Source organism: Canis lupus, chromosome 5, assembly GCF_011100685.1.
Source record: "Canis lupus familiaris isolate Mischka breed German Shepherd chromosome 5, alternate assembly UU_Cfam_GSD_1.0, whole genome shotgun sequence".
In the NCBI taxonomy this organism is placed as follows: domain Eukaryota; kingdom Metazoa; phylum Chordata; class Mammalia; order Carnivora; family Canidae; genus Canis; species Canis lupus.
Window position 1 is genome coordinate 77,865,036 of NC_049226.1, and position 9,361 is coordinate 77,874,396.

General features: G+C 41.8%; 1 non-coding gene and 1 pseudogene across 1 annotated transcript; both read right to left on the reverse strand.

Annotated features, from left to right (window-relative positions):
* Window positions 1-1,106: 1,106 nt before the first annotated feature.
* LOC100683282 lies at window positions 1,107-3,261 on the reverse strand (annotated as a pseudogene).
* Window positions 3,262-9,020: 5,759 nt separating this feature from the next.
* LOC119872098 lies at window positions 9,021-9,127 on the reverse strand. Its single transcript, XR_005360281.1, has one exon. It is a non-coding gene; the product is annotated as a U6 spliceosomal RNA (small nuclear RNA).
* Window positions 9,128-9,361: the final 234 nt, after the last annotated feature.

Here is a 9,361-nt window from a genome sequence, read left to right on the forward strand (position 1 = left end):
AGAAACCCTGTAACTATCAGCACCAGCGCTCACTTTCCATCTTCCCAGTGATAGGCTAGATACTGTTCCCCTCAAAGATGTCTGGAATTCATATGTTGGATTTCATGACAAAGGAACATGAAGGTTGCAGACGGAATTAAGTTGCTTATCAGCTGATTTGAAAATAAGATTATCCTGGATTATCTAGATGGGCCCAATGTAATCATAAGAGTCCTTATAAGTAATGGAGGTCATGAGAAGAGCCACAGAGGTGACAAATTGAGAGAAACTTGTCCCATCATTGCTGGCTTTGAAGGTGGAGGAAAAGCTCCACAAATCACAAGTGGCTTCTAGAAACTGGAAAAGGCAAGAAAATAAAGTCTCTCCTTAGCCAACACTTTGAATTTAGCCTGGTGAAACCCATTTTGGACTTCTGACTTCTAGAACTATAACATAAATTAATAAGTAAATTGAATAAATGTGTGTTGTCTTGTAAGTCACTGTTCGTGGTAATTTGTTACAGCAGCAACAGAAAATTAATACAATCCCTGTGTGAGGGATTAATACAATCCCTTCCTCCATTCCTAGACAACTACTGATCTACTTTCTGACTCTACAGACTTGCATATTCTGGGCACTTACATCATATAATATCCATTAAATCTGGACATAAAACAAAGATCTTTATTGTTGGCCATTTTATTAGTCTTTGGAATAATGGAAACCTATGTGATCCCTGGCAAGACTTGGGAAGAGCTTGATTTTTTTTGCTTGGGAGGGGTTGCTATACTTTTAATATGCACAAACCCTCAACAACAACAACAACAACAACAACAACAACAACAACAACAACAAAAGACTATCCCAGTGAGGAGAAATGTCTCAGTTATCTCCGGTAAGTGATCACTCCGAGCAGAGAAGCAGTGAAATTTGAGATGTGGTGTTCTTTTTTGTTTGTATATATATAAACATTTGGAATTTTATTTAAACAAAAATCACAACCATGAACATTGTTACAGTTAGAGGCCCTCTTGGTTCTCCACAATGATACTGAGCACGCTCACACGGAGTTCCCATTGTTTAGTCTTTAAACAACCATCTTTAAAAGAAGGAAAAGAAACTCAGCACACTACCATTTAACTTGTTTTAATGTGTCTTCACAAATGGTGAAAAATACTAAAGTACAGACAAGGAATAATCATAATGTTGTGGCCAACATTATAAATATGGAATTATAAATTTAAAACATTTTCTGGTTTAAAAAATAAATCTGGTAGTCAAGGCAGCTCTGTGGGGTCTCCGCATCTAGTAGGGCCGGTCTCTGCGCTCCTGACGGTGCTCACCTTTATCCATTTTCCAGGTCCTCCATGCCTGCCTCTTCTTCCTCCCATCTGTTCCATCTCAGGTCCAGGGAGCCCACCAGGACCACCTTGTCTTCCTCCGCCACAGCCACCTGGGTCCATGCCCCGGCCACCACGGAAGCCTCCTCTGTCTCAGGTCACCTCTGAAACCCCCACCCGGACCCCTTCGGTCCATGAGGCCACCTCTTCCTCCCCGCATGCCACCACGGCCGCCTCTGTCCTGGTCACCACCCAGGGGCGGGAAGGGTGGTGGAAGGAAGCCTTCAGGCTTCAGAGCCTTACACTGGTTGCATTCTGTTCTCCAGGCAAAGTTCTGGTTTCCACACCCCGGATTGGGGCACTGCCAGTCCTTAGCTTGGTGCTGGACGTTTTCTCCTCCGGATGGGTTCCCTTGGGAACCCTAGGGTCCTCCTAGGGGAGAGCCACCTCTGTCTCCTCCATGGCCTCCCATGTGACCCATGGGGCCCCCAGGACCTCCTGGGCCCCCTGGACCTCCATGGAGTGGCGGTGGCATCCCTCTGCCCTCACGGGAAGGCATACCACCCCGCATGCTGTTCGTTGGAGACCTCTTCCGAGCAAGAGAAACCTTAAGTTTGCTTCCTTGAAAATCTTTCCCATCAAACAACTCCACAGCAGCCTTGGCAGTTGGTGGATCTTCATAGGACACTGTAGCACCACTTTTGGGTTTTCCTGTTTCCTTGTCCAAGTAGATATGGATCATGGGTTGTCCGGTTCTCTTGCTCATCTTAACAACTCCACACTGCTTAAAGAAGACTGCCGGATTGTCTAGAGTCACAGTGTCATTTAAGCCTTGCACATAAATTGCACTGTTGTCAGAATCTTCATCTGGATCTACAGGTGGGCCTAGATCAAGATCTGGTCCTTCATCCATGGGTCCACCAGGCTTATTGAAGCCACCTCACTCTCCAGCGCCCATTCCACTGAGTCCTCCTCCCCTCCCACCTCTGCTCATGCCTCGCCGATCAAATCCCCCTCTTCCCCTGCCCCGGTTATCAGGGCCACTTATGCTCTGGTTCTCTTCTGGTCCAGAAAATCCTCCAGACTGCCACCCATAAACACCCATGCTACTGGGGTGGTCCTGTTGGAATGAACTCTACTGCCCGTAGCTGCTGCTCTGTTGACTATATTGACTTGGAGCGTAGCTGTAGGATCCAGTTTGGAGGGGACAACTAGTGGGCGGCTGCTGCCCATAGCTGCTTTGTTGACCATAGCTACTCTGCTGTCCATAGCTGCCCGGCTGCCCATAGGTAGCCGAGAGTAACTGCTGAGAGTAACTGCTCTGATCATAACTAGTCGGCTGTGTAGAGGAGTAGCTGGTAGGAGGATAAGATGGTGGTGCTGTGACTGGCTGCATGGGGTAGCTCCCAGGTACCCGAGGATAACTGGATAACTGTAGTTACTCTGTCCATATCCTAGGCTGGGCTGGTTGTAACCCCCTGTTCTAGATTGAAGTTGACTAGTCTCAGCGGGTTTGTTACCGCTGTGGTCTTGCAGGTGTGGTGGCTGCTGGCTGCTGCCCAAAGGCTGGGTAAGCAGGCTGAGTGCCATATGCAGACTGAGCGGCATAGGAGGCCTGAATATTAATGAGCGTCGCAGTGATGGTATCATAAGAACCAGTGCCGTACCCCTGGACAGGCTGACTGTATGCTTGGGGGGCAATTGGAGTCGTATAACCAGCAGGAGGCTGTCCATAAGAAGTTGCCTAGGTGGTCTGCCCATAGGTCACAGTGGTCTGAGCCTGGGTATAGCTGATATCAGTGGGCTGTCTACAGGTTCCATAACTTTGCTGCCCATATGCCTGGGTGGCCTGTGCATATCCTTGAGTTGGTTGGGCAGTGTATGCACTATAGCCCTGGTAGGCTGCAGCTTGGCTGTAGGTACTATAATCTGTGGATGCCATCTTCTCTCCTTCCTTCTCGTTCTCTCACCATCTGTCTCCCTCTCGCCTTCCCTCTAGGCACCCTTGAGATGTGTTTTGAAGTCCTTTGGACAAACTACATACTGCGGCACCTTTCAGCCCTGGCCATAATGAGCATTAGCAGATGCCTCCTAGCAAGGCTTGAACTTAAGTGCCCTGTTTCTCCATGATATTTTATTTATTTTTATGTAAGGGTTTTTTTTTTCCTTCAAATCATTTAGTAAATAGAGCAAGATTATTGTTGCAGGTGAATGGCAGGTCAACAATACTGTCACAAGCGACTCATGGGGAAGGGTTAGAAGTTAAACAGTGTTGCTTATTTCTTGCATAGTCATATTTTATGAATCAGAGTGTATACTATTCTTGATATTTAGAGAGAAATTCAGTAGGATTTTGCAATTTGGGTTTCCCTGACCAAGACTCTAATCCAATGTTCTTTGGACCTTTAGAATGGGGAAATGCTAGCCCATCTGAAATCCTTTTTGCTTAAATGGTGAGTAACTTCCACTCCCAATTATCTACATGGTATCCCAGTGCATCTTTAGAATTAATAAACAGCTAATTGGTGCTGTCCTACTGGACCACCTACAAGAAAATGTACACTCATATCCAGATCTATTGTGGTATCTACCATCAAACATAATTATCTTAACGCCTCAGCCGCTCCTCAGATTCCACTGGGAGCCACCTTCTCCTGTGGTCACCTTATGGCCTGAATACCTGGCTCTCTCTCTAACTCCTATGTTATCTTTTTTTTTTTTTTTTTTTTAAGATCTTATTTATTTACTCATGAGAGATACGGAGAGAGGCAGAGACAGGCAGAGGGAAAAGCAGGTTCCATGCAGGGAGCCTGATGTGGGACTCCATTCCAGAACTCCAGGATCACACCCCGAGCCAAAGGCAGACGCTTAACCACTGAGCCACCCAGGCGTCCCCTATGTTATCTATCTTTAATTTAGACTAAGAGCACTGTAAGTCAGGAAAGCCAGAATATAGCGTATGATCATGGCACATTTGCTGTTTGTTATTCTTGACTTTAAAGTGGTGGGGAAAATATCAATTTCTCTCCCAGCTCTCTGAAAACCATAGCCACAAAATAGACTGAAGTTATAGTGGAACTTAAATTTCATGCACAAAACTTGACTGTCCAAAAATGTACAAACTCAATGTTTTGTTGCAGTGGCTACAATGACATAGGATTTTATGTGAATTATTTCCTTGCAGCTGAAAATATACTGAATGGTGACAGAGAGCCTTCCATCCAAGATTGGGCACAAGACAGGTATGTCTGCTCTTGCCACTACTATTCAACACTGTCCTGGGAGTCCTAACAAGTGCAAGAAAGCCAGAAAAAGAAATCAAGGGCATACATACTGGAAAGGAAGACATAAAACTGCTACTATTTGCAAGAGGACATAACTGTCTACATAGAAAATCCCAAGGAGTCTATAAAATCTCCTAGAATTAACAAGTGAATTTCACAAGGTCACAGAATTAGTGGTTACAAAAAAGAAAAAAATCAATTGTTAGAAACTGAAATTTCTGATAATAAAATTTCCTGTGAGACAATACAATTTTTAAAAAAAGATTTTATTTACTTATACATGAGAGACAGAGAGAGAAAGAGAAAGAGAGAGGCAGTAGCAGAGGCAGAGGGAGAAGCAGGCTCGATCCCAAGACTCTGGGGTTATGACCTGAGCCGAAGGCAGATGCTTAGCTGCTTAGCCATCCAGGCACCCCAATACAATACAATTTTAATAAAATTTCAAAAATAGTACCATTTACAATAGAACAAAAAAATCACAAAATATTTAGGTATAAATCTAAGAAAATTTGTCCAATATATGCATGCTGAAAATTACAAAATAATGAAAAATGAAAGAATACCTAATAAACAGAGAAATATGGTGTTCATTGGCTGAAAAACAATATTAAGATGTCAATTATCCCCAATTGATCTATATATTCAAATTAATCCAGTCTAAATCTCAGCAAGACCCTTTGTAAAAATCAAGCAAATGACTCAATTGTATGTCAATCATACGATAAAGCTAAAAAAAAAAAAAAAAAAGCAGTGGAGACAGGAGGGCAATGCTGTGTAATGGTTAGCACATGGGCTCTGAAGTCAGATTGCCCAGGTTTGAGTCTCTGCCCTTCCACTTATTAGCTGTATCTTTGGGCAACCTGCTTAATCTCTCTGTTCTTCAATATCCTAACTGAAACAAGATAACGGTATCTACTTCAAAGGCTGCTATGAAGATCCAGTTAATGGGGATTACCTAGCATAGGAAAGCACACACAATGTTACTGGTTATTAGTGTTTATTAAAGAACAGCTATAACAAATAAAAGGGAGACAACAACTGGAATAAACAAACCTTGACTTAGGTGATTTCTATCATTTCTTTGCCTGAATCACTTTTGGTGTGTCTGCACAATTTTAAGTCCATTACTAAGAGATGACCTCCCAGTGTCTTCTCCTATTTGAACAAATAAGAAGATGGTAAAGCTGTCTCTCAGGGCAATATTTCAAACATCAGGTTAAGTCTGGGATTGAGAACTGTCATGAAGTAGATGATAGTACAAGGAGGCATACGACATAACAAGGCACAGACTGACAAGCCTGCAAAGAAGAGAATCTCTATATTCTCTAGATCAGTGGAGACAATTTTGATTTTCATGAGTGGGGTCAGGCAGAGTGTTACAAAGAGTATCTAGTGGGTAAAAGTCAGTGGGTAAGCTAAACACCCTACAGGACAGCACCAACAAACAATTATCAGGTCCCAAATGTTAGCAGCGTCAGGTTTGAGAAACTCTGCTTTAGATTTAGGCCAAGGAAATGGCCTTGGTTATCATATCCCCTTACCAAATCTAAGGTCATGGCAGCCATGCTATTCTAGGCATTATAAGGACGAATGTCAAATTTTGCATGCAAATATCTGAGTAATAAAAACTCTTCATACAGATTTTGTCAACCAAAAAATTTAGGAATGCCAAGGAGCATATATCAAAAAAAAATTTTTTTTAAATACAATACATAAGGGCACCTGGGTGGCTTGGCGGTTGAGCTTCTGCCTTTGGCTCAGGTCATGATCCCAGGGTCCTAGGATAGAGTCCAAAATCAGACCCCCTACAGGGAACCTGCTTCTCCTTCTGCCTGAGTCTCTTATGAATAAATAAATAAAATATTTTTTAAAGGGTACACAATCTGCATAAAAGGCAGGGCTAATGATTTATAAACGTCAGTAAGAAATTATAAATTACCAACATTGGTTCAAGAAGTAGACAGTGTCATTGGATCAATGCCAGAGAAGGGAACTGAAAAAGTAATCAAAGACCTCTTCTCCTCTATACTGTCCCCAACAAAAGTAACTGGCCCAATCAGCTTTATTAGATGGACTTTTTTTTTTCAAATTTCCAAGGAACAGATAACTGCTAGGCTTTTGAAACTGTTCCAAAGTACAGGAAAAGAACAGCCTCCTAATTATTTCTAGCAATCTCATATAATTCAGCTCCCAAATCCCAACAAAGATGGAAAAAAATTATAGGACAATCACACATATGAATATAGATGACAATATCCTAAATATTAACAAATACTACCCAGCAAGATATAAAGAAATGTGTACTAGTGTATCCAACTACTATTATAAGAGCATAAATATTACTAAGTAATAGGAAAACATTAATATAATTAAATATAGGTGGGTCAAAAAAGAAACATCCAGTAAGATCTAAAATAAGACTGAAAATTCAGCATCTACTTCTGTCAGAAACTGAGTAGGAAATAAACAAGGCTTTCCATTTAATACATGCATCTTCCTTACAGAATATTCATTGACAGAGATTTAGTTTTATAGTAACTTGAAGGGATGCCTCGCTGGCTCAGTCAGTAGAACATGTGACTCCTGATCTCGAGTCATGAGTTTGAGCCCTATGATGGGCACAGAGCCTAATTAAAAACAAAACAAAACAAGAAAAGCACCTATACAAACTTGAAATTTTCATTATAGTGCTTAAATTGCTAGAACTTCCTTCCAAATGGGATCCCTGAATGTTAACCTGGCTTAAGTGAGGGTTAATGGCCTTCCCACATTCATATTGAATGTTTACCTCTGTGCAAACCACCAGAATCAAAGCTACTGTGTTTCTAAAACATCACAAATATGAAAGGTTTCCTCATACTATGGACTCAGTGATGCCAAATCAAGTTTATATTATCTGAAGTTCTTTGAAACATAGGAGACATTGAAATGGCTTAGTATCAACAAGGAAAGAAAACTCAACTCAAAACAATTTAAGCAAAAAACTGAAGTTTATTGATTTATGTCACTGAAAAACCCAGAGATAGATTTGGTTCTCTCCATTTCTCTCTTATCTGCAGGGCTGGCCTTCTTTTCATCCTTCATGATGGATCAAGGCTAACATCTGAGTCCAGCAGAATAAAATGTTGCTTCTAGGCAGGTTTTGCACCTGATTGGATGAACCTGGTCACTTGAATCCATCGTTGTGGCAGGGGGAAGGAACAGTATAGATGGGCTAGACTAGGCCACAAGTTCCACACCTGCTGTGGGGAAGAGAGCCCCACCTATATACCACAACAATTGTTGAGTGAGGGCAGGGTGGCTTTCCAAAAAAAGCAAGGCAGTAATTACCATGAAAAGGGGGTAAAAAAGGCTGGGAGGCAAAAGGAACCAAGGTCCAGGACAGGCCTCTCTCCAGGGTGAGCATATGCATGATGATGTGGCTGGGAGGAAGTCATATGGTTTCATATGGTTTCTCTCCACTGTGTATTCTCTGAAGCTGACTTAAAGTTGATTGACAGCAAAAACTTTTCCACACTCATTACACTCAAGGTTTTTCCCCAGTGTGGATTTTCTGGTATCTAACAAAGCTGAAGCATCTCCCACACTCCTCACATCTGAAGGGTTTCCTTGCACAGAGGATTCTCTCATCCTTTCTTTTAGTATTTTTCACTGTGGGGATTTCCTGGTATTTCTCCAGTTCACATGTTTCTGGAAAGTCACTTTCCTGAGAGACACTCTGCAGCAGCCCGTATGATAGCATCATATCCCTTTCTTCAGAAATTCCTTGAGTAGATGTGGACTCACTGTCAATGTTGGTCTCAGCATCTGACATGAGAAATGGAAGACACATGACACCTGAGACTTATACTGGAAAGAATAGAGCATTGAAATTATAGAGCCTCTGGAGATTACTATGGCAACCCCCATGTAGCCTACCAGAAATATAAACCTATTAAACTGGAAGAGCCAAATATGAAAGAGGCAGAAAGTAGTAGCTGGGGAATAGGAAATGAGATTGTGAACCCAGTTCACTGCACTTTCCAACACAGAAGGCTGCTTATTAAGCTTCTCCAGACCTGTATGTCCCCAGTAACTTGTGTTTTCGTAGTACTTAAATGCTTGAAAATGCTCATGGAGGAAGAAGCATCGAATCTAAGAGCAAGAGGCAACACCTGATGGGCTACAAGTTTGTGCCTATGCTATCAAACTATTAGAAATGGCTGAGTCAGCTGTTGTGGACTCAAAACAGGTCTGCTCAACTGCTTAGAAAGGAGAGAGCAGTTAGCTGTGAGGCCCAGGCTCCATTTGCATACTAAAGAACAGGAAAGCCGTAGATGAGAAACACAACAGGAACAGGCTCTCTAGTGGCATTTGTATTTCCAAAGATTGAAGGACATTTTCATTAAGTTTGTTGAAATCCAACCCATTTTTTTTTTAAAATATGGAACGCTTCATGAATTTGTGTGTCATCCTTGCGCAGGGGCCATGCTAATCTTCTCTGTATCCTTCCAATTCTAGTATATGTGCTGCCGAAGCGAGCACCCATTTTTTCTAAAATTTTGAGTTAAATTTCATATTCAAGTGTTGATCTTTATGAATTTGTACACTTGTTAAACATTTGTAACTAAAAGTGGATAACAGTATTTTTATGCCTTTTGCAAATAAAATGATGTGCAGAATGTGTTTATCTTTCCTTTTTTCCTTTTTTTTTTTTTTTTTACAAACTAGCTGCCCTATGCCCTTAAACCACTAGAACATAAGCTCCATAAGAGCAAG